Here is a 13,139-nt window from a genome sequence, read left to right as displayed (position 1 = left end):
CCGCCTGCCTAGGCCCTGGCCTTGGGGAGCAAACTAGAGGGACCAGCACATGCCCATCTGGGAGTGAGGGCCACTGCCCTTTCCCAGTGCTGCCCAGGTGAGCCCACAGGTCTGGGTGCACCTGGTGGAGACCTGCCTGGGCAATTGGCCGTGGGCATGCAGCCTCAGGTAGAGCCCCAGAGGTTGCGTCCATCACCCAGTGACTCTGCCTTTCATAGATGGAGAGACAGGCGCAGGACAGGGAGATGAGACAGGGCAGGAGCCAAGTGAGGGGCAGAACGAGAACTTAGAACATCTCTCTTTCCTGCCCTTGCAAGGAAACAATGGGGCCTCTAGCATTCGTCGGAGCCGCCATCCTGTCCCAGCCTCGCCAGGTACCACGAGTCCCAAGGTGGCTCCAGCCTTGGATAATGCCCCCTCCCTCCCGCGGGGCCAAGGCCTCAGGAAGACAGCTGCCTCTCAAGCAAGACAGGAGCAGGGCGCCTGCTCCCAGGCCCACCACCCTGTGCCCAGCTCTTCTGCCCCGATGCTCTAGCAGAAGACCCCCAAGCCAGAATGTGCCCCAACGGCTGCAAGCCCTGCGGCGGCGGGCTCTGACGCCCGGGAAGGCCCGTGGCTCATTCAAGGCCAGGGGCCCAGGGCTCCCCAGCAGGGCGGCTCCTCCAGCAGCGTAGAAGACCGGCGTGGGGTGGCCGTCAGTGGGACATCAGATGATAGAGGCCTTCATGACTTCCCTGTAAGTCTGGGCATGTGGGGGTTGGGACAAAAATGTGGATGATCCCACCTAATCCTACGTTTAAGGCCATGCGTCTTTATCTCCAGCCTTCCTCCTCCCCAGCACCAGTCCCCACACACCTCGGCCTCAGTCCACACTCCTCCCCGGTGACACTCTCCCTGCACTCAGGGTCCCCTAGGCCTCCAAGGCCGGCAAACAGGGGCCTCACTGCCTCCCCTGCCAGCCCACCCCAGGAAGCCAGCACAGACTGTGCGTGCCAGCCCTCCCCGCTCCCCGCTGCCAAATGCATGTCCCAACGCCTGCCTGAGTGTGGCAGGCCTCTGCCTCCTGTCCCACTGCTGGGGCTTCTGCCTGGCGTGTCTCAGAACCACACCTGGGCAACTGGCACAACCCAGTCCGGGGGCAAAGAGCTGCTGGCAGGGGCTTCGCATGAACGAACTCACAGTGAGCGGATCAAACCAGGGCCAGGAGTCTCTCCTCCTTTCTCTCTCTTCCTCTCTCTCTCCCCCCCTTTCTCTCTCTTCCTCTCTCTCTCTCTCTCTCTCTCTCTCTCTCTCTCTCTCTCTCTCTCTTCTCTCTCTCTCACACACACACACACACACACACACACACAGCTACACCCAACACTAAAATCGTCCACATTACTTTGGTCCTTTGACCATCCTCCTTGTCCGTCCCAAGCTAGGGACACCAAACTCCTGCCGTCTGTGACCTCAACTCTGACCTGAAGCATGCACTTACCCCAAACTGCCCAAGGGGGTCCCAGGGACTTTGCTTTACCCTCAGCCCTCCAAGGCCATGGGTGCTGGGGTCCCATCGGGTGAGCTGCCCCTGGGGACCAGGCTCAGCTTGGGGAGCTGGTCCCACCAGTGCCCCAGGTCCCCTCCAGCCTGCTCCTCACAACACACAAGAGATTCAGACTTTCCAGAGTTTGGCAACAAATTAAAATCCCAAACCAACAAGAACAGGAGAGTGGGTGAGGGAGAGGGGAGCAAATGAAATGGTAGAAAAAAAAAAACAAAAAAACAACTCCAGCAATACGTCCTTGCATTCTCATTAGCAGGAACATGTGAGACGAAGCACATTATGTTATTAGGCATTCTCTCGATTCAGTAAACACAAGCTGAATAAATTTATAAATATCAGCATTAAGTGAGATTTAACGGGGAGCTGTTTATCTTCTGCCTGTCAGGCAGGAGGCGACGCTCTCCATGTGTCACCCGCCAGCCGTGCAGTCTGCACCGACCTGCCCAGGTGAGCCGGGCCGGGGCCTGCTGTGCCCGAGCCCCCAGCCTGACTCCACTGGGGAGCACACTCTGTGCAGTAAGGATCCAGGGGACGCCGAGCTAACACACCTGGACGTGGCTTGAATGTCCCCAACAAAACTCATGTTGAAATTTAATCTGCATTTTCAGGTGTCAAGAGGTGACACCAGGTAGGACCTATAAGAGTTCTTAGGTCCTGAGGGCTTCAGGGCTCGGGAACGGACTAAGCCCCTCAAGGATTATTGGGCTATCTTGAGAGTGGGTCTGTTATAAAAGCCAATTGGACTCTGTCTCTGATATGTCCCCTGGGCCATCTTGGGACTCTTCAGAGAGTCCCCACGAGCAAGAAGGCTGTCATGAGATAAGGCCCTCTAAGGTTCTGGAGCCATGAACTAAATGAACCTTTGTTCTTTGCAAATTACCCAGTCTATGGCAGTCGGTTATAGCCACCGAAAACAGACTGAGCACCTCGACCTAGATGGGAGCAGCCCAAGTACCCAGAAAGGGGGAGAACAAGGCAGCCACAGGGGAGACACGGACTCGAGAAGCCTGAGTGTGCACCGGGCTCTTCGAGGACAGGTGTGTGGCATTTTCTGAAGTAACGCTGACTCTCCGAGTCTCCATTTCTCCTGTCATAGCCGTGAAGTTCCTCTGACCCAGGGCCCATGTCCATGTGCAGGAAGGACCAAGTGTTGGAGAACAAGACCACCAAGGACTGAGGTCTGTTCCAGGTGGGGCCTGGTGTTGGACGTGATACCCCGGGCCAGCAGGTACCTGACCCTGATCCTGACCCTAACGCTCCCCGTTGCTGGACCCCACTCGTGGCTGGATCACACGTGGGCTGGGTAAACCCACAGCTGGGCTCCACGGGCCTTCACAGTCCTCTCAGCAGGTCCCAGAGTGTCGGCTCCCCAGGTCTGGCCTGGACCAAAGGCACGCCTGGCACCCGCTCCCTCCCCACTCCCGCACACACATCACAAGTAAAATCCAGACACGCTCAGAGCTGCACTGCTAGTTTGCTGTGTGTTGACTGCTACGCAAGATAAGGCACAGTGATAGGCCCGATGAAGCGCTGCTGGATACAGGACTAGTGCCGATTTTCAGCCTCTGGGAAGGCGTGGACCCTTGCGAGTTCCCCGCAGAGTCCTTGAGAACAGAACGTGCACTGAGTGGCAAAGAGCACCAAAGACACCCCAAGGCTCCTGTTCCCTCTTCATCTCCCTTCCCCAAGCTGAGACCTATGGACCCCAAGAATTCACCAGGACCGCCTCCCCAAGGGGTTTCTGAGATGCTGTGCACAGGGCAGCATTTCCACGGAACTGTGGGTGGATGCTGCAGGAAAAAAAAATGTGCAACAGGTCTGTAGCACCCCCACCCCAACACACTCCAGGCGGGGGCCCATCCCAGGAACAGCCATCTGCTTCCTGTCCACACCCACAGTACTGGGGATGGAGCCTGGGCCTTGTGCAGGTTAGGCAAGGTCTCTATCACTGAGCTAAATCCTCAGTTCTTTTTGTTTATTTTTATTTTCTCGCTAAGTTATTGAGGCTGGTCTTGAACTTTCAATCCTCCTGTCTCAGCCTCTCAAGCAGATGGAATTACAGGCGTGTGCCATGACTCCTGGTTCAATACTATCCTTTCCAAACAGAAAATGTGTTATTCAGCTTTCTGTCCCTGTGACAAAGAAAGACACCTTAAAGGAATAAAGATGTGTTGGGATCACATTTTCAAAGATTTCAGTCCATAATCACATGACCCCATGGCCTTGGTCTTTTGGTAAACATCATGGTTGGGAGCCAGAAAGCAGAGAGACCTTTGAGGGACATTCCAGATCCAAACTATCATAGAAAGTAAATAAAACAGGTACCATGGGGCATGTTGGGGGATGTCCCTAATGTCTCAGGACACCTGCCCCTCGTGGATGAAATGAAGGGTTGAAGCAGGGGGTCCCTGCAGCCCACTCCAGCCCTGAACCCCACACTGCCCCATTATTATGCTGTCTGACTGTGCAAGGAATGAAGGTTCTGGAAGCTGAGCTGCACAGAAGTAGCATGGCTGCTTATTTACAGGTCCTCGAGGGCAAGCATCTTGGATTTTGTGATTGACATAAGCACCCAGGCAAATTGCATTGTCTACTACAGGCTCCAAAATAAAGAAATAAATAGTGTAAAATCGTCCACTTCAAAGCAAGCCCAGGTGAGAGAAAGAATGTCTGAGGCACTACTGGGCCTCTCTGGTGTGAAGTTTGGCTTAGCGTCATCTTATTGTCTAAGTCCCTTCAAGCTGCTATGACAAAAACCCTACCAACTGGGAAGCTTCAACACCAACATTTATTTCAAGCTCTTCTGAAGACCAGAAGTTCAAATCAGAGTGCCGGCATGGGTGAGAGCTTAGGGGGAACCTCTTTCTGGCTGAATGAGAGAGGTGGCAAAGGGGTGGGGGAGAGAGAGAAGAGGAAGCCCTCTCCTGGGTTTTCTTGCAAAGGCACTGACCCAATCACCACCCAAAGGCCGCGCTCCACACGCCACCCCACCAGGGGCCAGAGCTTCACCCCACACGTTTGGGGTCCACAGACCTGTGGTCCACAGCACTAGTACCTCTACGTCTGCCACATGAGCTTTTGCTAAGGGGTACTTTGAAAATCTCAGCTTGGGGAGTCAAGTACAGATCAGACAGTCCTAGGCCTCTAGAGGCTGCCTGTAAAGACCGAGGGTCACAGTGATGACCATAAGCCACTGTATTAACCTCACCCACTTTCTAGGGAGGCTGTCCACACCCAAAGTGCCATGGGTATCTATGGAAGACTCAGAACAGTTTCACAAATGCTGACATCAGTAGGATAATACAGAATGGGCGAGGGACTGAGATGGAGCTCAAAGGTAGAGCACTTGTCTGGTGTGAGCCAGGTCCTGGGTTCCATCCTCTGCACAAAAAGAGAGAGAGAGTATGGTGGGCATGTGTGTCCACGTGTGTGCACACACTCACGTGGGTGAAGAGGATGTGTGTGCTGGGGGTGGTTTACCTTTGAGGCTCTTTGGTGACTTCCCTGAGCTTGGATGTATCTGCTTCCTACCTGGCAGAGGTGCTGAAGCTGAAGGTTGGGAAGAGGCCAGAGGACAGAGTACTGAAAAAGGACCAAGACCAAGGCCCCGACATCAAAATGCACCTTGAATTGGAGATAGGGAGGGAAGGAAAAGTCCAGAAACAAGAAACATGGGGGGCAGTCTGGAGGGACAAGGGGAGCCCCAGGTGTGCACAGTGACCTGGACACCAGGTTAGCAGAGGTCGCCCTGGACCCTGGGTGGCCAGGAAGGAGGGGAGAGACAGCCATGCCAAACACTGTGGGGCAGCCACAAAGGAAAGGACTTTGAAGAAGCCAGTGAATCTGCAATTGATGGCCTTCTGGGGAACCTGGAGGGGCAGGACATGGAAGGACACCTGCTACAAGAAGCCACAGAACAAGGTCATAAGAACACTTAGGAAATCTCATGGGTTGAATGGAGTCCCCAAAAGACTAATTCCAGTACCTGGGAAGGTGACCCAATTTGGAAATAGGGTCTGTGCAGATGTAATCAAGTGAACATGGGGTCATTTGCATGGGTCCTGAATCCATTACGACTATGTCCTTGTAAGAGAGAGGACCTATGTGAGGACACAGATGTGGAGGGAAGACAGATGTGTGCAGACATGATCAACTGCAGCCCTGCTGTCCAGCTACAGGGACTCCTGCAGCCTCAAGAAGCTGGGGAGACAGGAGGCTTCCTCCCCAGAGCTGTCAGAGGACAAGGCGCTGCCCACACCTGGATTCCTGGCCCCAGAACTGCAAGAGGAAGCAGTTCTGTTGTCCAAAGTCACCTGATGGGTGGTGCATGGTCATGGCAGCCCTTGGTACATGCAGTGACTTTGACTTTATAAGGAGTTTGCTCATAAAGAAATGGAATTAAACACTTTCAGTAAAGGGACTATTTGCTTTTGATGGAAACACTTGTGCATGTTCATAGACTAAGAGAAGGAAATCCACAGAAAAGGGAAGTTCAAGGTTTAAAACAATGGAATGGTTAATGAAGCATGCAGGAGGCAAGTGACTGACATGAGAACCCAAATGATGTAACTGGCATTAGGACAGGGGAACACTTTGTCACCTGAAGTCAGGAGTCTTAGCCTAGATTCTTCAGAAAGCAGAGCCTGAGGCAAGTATTGAAGTGCCGGTACCTCACGTGGGGAAAGAGTGCACGCCCCAGATGGTAGGGTGAGGAGTAAATGGAAGCAAGGCGAGGGAAGAGGCAAGAGTTCCTGTGAGGAAATGTGGTGTATCTAGGAGCACTGTCACAACAAGCTTGGAAGGTGCTCTATTAGAGTTCTCTGGAGAAACAGAACCAGTGCAATAAAGAGACACAGATATATGTCACTCAGAGGTAGGTAGGTGATGGATGGTGGATGGATGGATGGACGGATGGATGGACAGATGGATGGATGGGTGGATGGATGAATGATAGATGGATACATGCATGGATGCATGGGTGGATGGATGGATGGATGGATGCATGGCTGGATGGATAGAGACGGATGATAGATGATAGATAGATAGATAGATAGATAGATAGATAGATAGATAGATAGATAGGTAGATAGAAAAACAGGAAGAGATGTATCATAAATAATTGGTTCAAATGATGTAGAGACTGAGGATCCCCACATTCTGCCATTCGCAAACTGGAGAGCCAGGAAAGCTGGTGGTGCAGGTATAGTTCAAGTCCAAAGTTCTGAGAACCAGGAGCATCAAATGTACCAGCTGCAATTCAAGGGCAGGAGAAGGATGTCCAAGCTCAAGCAGTCAGGCAGAGAGAACATTCTCTCTCCTTACCCTTTTTGTTCTAGTCAAGAATTCAGTGAATTAGAACTCCCTCATTGTGAGGGCAATCTGCTCTACCCAATCTCCCAATTCACATATGAATCTCATCCAGAAACATCCTCACTGATGTGCCCAGAAATAATGTCTAGCCAGATATCTGGGCACCCCACGGTCTAGTCAAGTTGACACATCAGGGATACATAGCAGATCATGCATGAGTCATGACTGCCTACCATGCTGGGCTTCTCTGTAAGATTTTCAAGGAGAAATCATACTTGAAGTATCTCCTGGAAGGAGGAGATCTCCCCTCCAGTCTTCCATTTCCCAACAATCAAGATTTATCAACCAGTAAGAAAGTGCCCCTGAACTTGTTCATTATATCGTCCAGTCACCAAAACATCCCAAAGCTCATGGTAGGCCCAGTCTGGAAATGGAGCAGACCCAGCATGAACTGAGCACTTGACACAGAAGAGAACCTAGGAAGTTGGGGGAATCCAAGAAAGCACATAAAGTGTGTCCCAAAACTCCAGGGAAAAGGAAAAATGGACACATGAAGATATAGAGATATTTTTAAATAAAGAGAATTTCTGGAAATTGACTTCAAGGGTCAGCAATGTCAAAGAAGACAAAACTCAAGCAAACTGTAGGAAAGGAAGGAATGGGGAGTCTGGGGATGACCCCAAGGACAAAGCTACATGAGTAAAAGAAGTTTGTGATAAATGCTATGCTGAGGAATCCAAGGAATCTAGTGGACATTAGAGGTCACTTTCCTCAATGTTTTCACTTTAAAGATGAGGCAGGAAAGACCTGGAGAGAGTTAGCCTAAAGTCTTGGATACATTTACAATGCGTGGCAGTTCCTGGGCAGATCTTCCTTTTTTCTTTCTTTCTGTTCTTGTGGTCATGGTGGTGATGCTGGGGATGGAACCCAGGGCCTCACACGTCAGGCAAGTGCTCTACCACTGAACTACACCCTATCCATTAGTGTTCGGTATTCCGCGATTGTGTGTGTGTGTGTGTGTGTGTGTGTGTGTTTAGGAACAGTTCTATGTATGAAGGTGAAAAGTGACCTTCTCTTGGATGACTTCTGCCCTTGTAATCCAGAACTTCTCCACCTGGTGGCACCTGCATAAATTACAGGCAGAGTCTCTCCAGTGGAAACCAATTTCCAAGGACAGGTTTTGGAATCTCAGGAGGAAATCTGAAGAGCCAAGACCTCTTTCGCAGACCCAGGAGGGCTGCCTCTGGACTTGCTAGGTCTCAGGGACTCAGCATGCCGGAGGCCCCTCCTTACCTCCCCGGATGCCCCTCTGTGGTTCCATTTTCTGTAAAAGGAAACAGGAACTAGTGGGAAAGTAATAAACAGAATGGGTCGGTTTGGGTCAGTGTTGGGCCTGGTCACCCATTGCTGAGAACTCCCAAGATAACAAACGAAAAGAGCAGTCAGATGGTCAAACACCAATAGGAGAGGCCAGGGCCACAGACCTGATCTCCTCTCTCCTTTCCTCTTACTCAGAGGGGAGTCTCACCAACTTCAACCACTGCGCCCCACTGCCATCGACCTGACCTGTCTCTGGGAAAGACCATGCAGCCTCTCCTCCAGGGTAACCCCTGTCTCAGCTGGAAGTCCAGCCAGAGCAGGATAAAGCGTCGACTGGACCCACAGGGGTGCCTCCAGTGTCTCCCACCTGGCATCTGGAGGAACCCCTGGAACCCCTGGGGGGATTTCTGATACCAACAGTCACACCTAAAATGTCGAGAATGGAGTGATATGTGAATTCACCAAATCAGTCAGTGGTAGGGGCCAGGGTTAAAGCTCAAAAGAAGTCAGTTTAGGACAAAAAATATGTATAAGAAAAACAATCTATTTCTTCTCTAAGCAGGACAATATTTTCTAAGCAGTCTTCTGACAGCATACTCCTATGACCAAGAAAAGAATTTCTCGGAGGATGCAGGAAAATGAGAGTCTAGTATGAATTTTTGATTGATGTAAAACAAATTACCCCAAAGTCATCGGCTTAGAGCAACACGAATTTTGAAACTCAAATGCATTTATTTTTGAGGGTCAGGGCTCCAGGAGCTGCATAGCTGGGTGAATCCTGCCCAGGATTTCTCACGGGATTAGAGTCAAGCTGTCAACCGGCCTGCAGTCATATGAAGGCTTGGCTCGGGCTGAGGATCCACTCCAGGACGGCCCCCTTGCAGTGACTGACTGGGGGCCTTGTGTGCTCGGTGGCTGTCGGCAGAAAGACTCAGGTCCTCACCATGTGGGCTCCTCCATGGAGATGCCTGAGCGTCCTCCAACGTGGTGGCTGGCTTCCCCAGGACAGGTGATCTGAGACAGCAGGACAGAAGCTTCGTCTTTCACAGCAGAGCCTCAGGATTCATATGCCATCACTTCTGCTATACTCCAGGGGTCGTGCAGACCAGTCCTGAGAGCATGTGAGAAAGAAGCACTTGAGGGCAGGAGTGGCAGGAGGCAGGGGTCCTGTGCATCTGGGAACTTTGGGGCCATCTTTGAGCCTGACTACCACAAAGTAGGTGGTAAACTCAATGAAACCCATTGCTCAAATACAAACCAAGCTAAACTAAAATAAATAGAGTTAAAATAAAATTTAGTTAGAACTTGTAAATACTGAAGATCAGTGGTTCTCAGATTTGAGCCAGCATCAGAATCACCTGTTTTAATGTATAGAGGCTAAAATCCACCTCTAGAGTTTCCGATTCAGCAGGTCTTAGGTAGGTTCCACTAATTTGCATTGCAAACAAGTTCCAGATGATACTTGTGCTGCTGGTCTGGGGATCATACTTCTTGTAGATAAATTCATCAGAATTTAGAATTTGAAGAGTTCTTTTCTTTTAAATGAGGCCTTAGTATGTTGCCTAGTCTGGCCTCTGATGCCTGGGTTCAAGTGATCCTCCTGCCTCAGCCTCCTGAGTAGCAAGGCTACAGGCATACACCAAGCTGGCGGATTTCTTAAAAGTCTTCTGAGTCACTGGTTCCCGAATCTAGCTGATCACCAGAATCACCTGGGAGAGATTCTAGAGGTTAGAGGCCCCTTCACAGACTTCAGCAAGTCTTAGATGGAGTTCATGATTTTTTTTAAACCCCCCCTCCCCCCCCCCCCCCCCCCCCCGGTTACTGTCAGATTTGGGATCTCATCCCAAAGGTCTACTATTCCCAGCATCCCCAGCATCTAGCTTTCCCTGAAAGAAGACTCAGCTCTCTCCCAAGGTAAAGCTCATTCCAGGGCCAGCCAGATCAGCTGCCCCAAGATCACCACTCAGATTTAAACAAAACTGGTTTAGGAACCACATGCACACATTGCTTACTAAACACGTGGACTCTCTCTCCAGAGCCCCTGTTCCCTCGGTCTTCTCTTTTTAGGAAAAACATTCTCCGTTCTTTAAACCCATCCTCAGTGGGCCTGGTTTAGAAGGCACTCAGGGTCCTCTGGGCCCTTCAGTTTCTTTCTCAGCTGTCTTCTTTATAGGTAGCATTGAACTCATACCCCAGGTGGCATGTGACTCAGGAGAAGGGGGACAGGAATCACCACCTTACCTTGGGTGTGCTATCACTCTTAATACCACCTACTCGCATAAGGAACTCTCAGCCAGTCCCAGCTCACTGGCTAGATGAATTATGACAAAGGGGTACTTAGAAAAATCCCAAGTCTTCTGAAGAAGCATCTATGATGAGTGTTTTGGGGTACCTAAGCCACCCTAAGAGCCTCCGTGAGAGTCACTGGACCGGGTGTCAAGCATCCTTGGCGGGGTCAGGCAGGTTCTCTCTGCTGATGGTCCCTCTCCTCTCAAGTTCTAACAGGTGATCAGGACTTCACATCACAGCTGTGTCACCCCCACCATGTGCAGAACAGAAAAGAGATGTTTCCTGCAGAGTTACAGAAAGAAAAGCCAGTGCTCAGATAGAAGGGAGAAGAGATGGCAGGAGGCCCAGTGGCTTTTCGGGTACTGGTCTGCTCATTGACCGTGGGTGCCGCCACCCATCCCCACAGCTCTGTACCTCTCCCTCTGTATTTCTGCCCCTTGATCTTAATGGGCTCCATTTTTGGCAACTGAAGAGTTTCACAGAGTGGTTATCCAGGACACCCTGGGCACCCTCATGCTGCTCTCTGCAGGGGTGAGGATGAGCCTCCTCCTGCAGGGCAGGTAGTCCTGGGCCCCTGACCTGCCCAGGTCTCTCCTTTCACTCCAGCCTGCAAGGACATGTTTGCATCCTACCAAGTCGGCAACTTCACCATCAGTAGGACAACGTCCACTGGGCCAAGCCCAGCTGGACAGCCACCATCTAAGTCAAGTGAACCTTCTGGTCCCTTTTAGAATATGTCCCTTTTTTTCTTTTCAAGCCAAGAAATGAGAAAGCTAGGACTCCAGTTCACACCAAGAGGTACACACTCTGCTTCTCTTTCACAAATGCCATCTTAAAAGGGAATTCACCTATTCAAACTCTGCCTCTCAGGCCCTATTTCTGCTCCCATACGCTTTCCCTCAATTATTTCTTCTTTGATCACTGAATTACTACTTACTACGTCTCAACAGATACTGAGAACCTGGATGTGCCAAGAGCCATGCCACGTGGTCCCAGGCTCTGGCCTCCTGCATCCCCACCAAATCATACCTGCCTCAGAGGTCTAAACCCTGAGATCATCCCTCTGCACCCTGGGTGACAGCAAGTTTGTTGAGTGGCTCAGAATCTGCTAATAACGCTGTTGGGTCTCTGGGCTCACATTATCACACTATTCCCAGCAAAATGTTTGTGTTTTGATACATCTCAGAGTCATGGTGACTGAATTAGGGAAGAAGCCTACGGATGGCATTTCAAGCAAGATGTTCACCTGGTCCTCCCAAGTGTCCTCAGTGGATGGTTCCATCTTGCCAGGCAGAGCCAAGGATGCAGTCTTCACTCAACTCTAAGTCCCTTCCAAATGGTCTTCCCCACCCCACCCCCAAGTCTCTGGAAGCAGAGGATCCCGGTCCAAGTAGAGATCCAACGCTCAGTTGCAAAGTGACTTTGGCATGTTATCTAGCACATCAGAGCCTCACTCTGCCCATCTGTGAAGTGGATCAACACCAACCCATCCAATGCTCAGGTGCTCATGAGGATGCTGTGAGATCCTCCTCAGAAAGTGTTCTGGGGAAGGCAGTTGCTTCCCCCACCCCTTGGATATTGGTGTCTAGTCTGCATCAGAGGCTCCAGGTAAACCTATCTCCCAGTCCAAGGAAGAAGGATTTGTAGAAAAGGAGGACCTAAACTAGCTCATGGGAGGTGGGTCTGCTGGCCCAATCTGGGGTCAGGGATTAGCTACAAGCAGAGATAAAGTAGCCCTCTCTGTTCCTCCTTTCCGGGTCTGTAAGAACCAGGCCTTCTGCTTGCTCTCCTCCTCTTGGTCCTGAGACCTTGGGCAGCTGGAGGGGCCAAATACTGGCTAGGGAGGAGGGGGACCGGGTAGTGAGTGGGCTGGGGCAGCTCAGAGAAAATCTCAGGTCTCCGGGGAGCCCAGTCAGGAGGCGAGGCGGGCTCTGCAGTCAGAAGCCAACCCCTTGGCCAGGTCTCCAGGACGGTCAGAGCAGTGCTAGCTGCTGGGAGGCACTGAGTCCCACCTCCCCAGGTGTGCTTCCCTGTGGCAGGCCAGCTGGCCTGGGGCAAGGCCAGCACGCCTGGGTGAAACTGCCCGAGTTCTCTAAGCATCCGAATCTTCGTTTAATAAATACATCAAATATGAAGACTAGGGTGTGGCTCAGTGGTGGAGCACTGCCTAGCCTGTGGGAGGCCCTCTGGTTCCATCCCAGCATTGAAAAAATCAAATAAAATAATGCTCTGCAGTGACCGTTCATGGCCTACTTTCCTTCAAATTCCAGTTCTTCAGATGAAAGGTTTCAACTGCCTTTTTGACCATCTTCCACCAGATAGCATAGTTCTTCGTGTGATCTCCAATACGAATTTCTCCTGATTAGCCTCTGGTTCCTTCTGGGCAGGAGCTACGACTTGCCTTCCCCGAAATACCCACCAGAGCTCAGGCTAGGGTCCAGGCACCGGAATCAGGGGGACCCCTGCCTTTCTCAATCATTCTCACACCTCCAGAATCAGACCTGGCTTTAAGAAACCTCAGTCGTCTGAGAACAAGCTTGCAGCACAGCAGGCGGCTGGGGTCCTGCGGGAGGACCCCTCTCCGCCTCTAGGGCAGGCTGTGCTGCCTGCGGAGTCCCGCGACCCGGGGCTGCGTAGCAAGCAGGGCACGCTCGCTGGGCCAGGTGTCCCTGGACAC

This window comes from Sciurus carolinensis, chromosome 13 (genome assembly GCF_902686445.1).
Source record: "Sciurus carolinensis chromosome 13, mSciCar1.2, whole genome shotgun sequence".
Classification (NCBI taxonomy): Eukaryota; Metazoa; Chordata; class Mammalia; order Rodentia; family Sciuridae; genus Sciurus; species Sciurus carolinensis.
The sequence above is the reverse complement of the archived record's forward strand: the minus strand, read 5'-3'. Positions refer to the sequence as shown.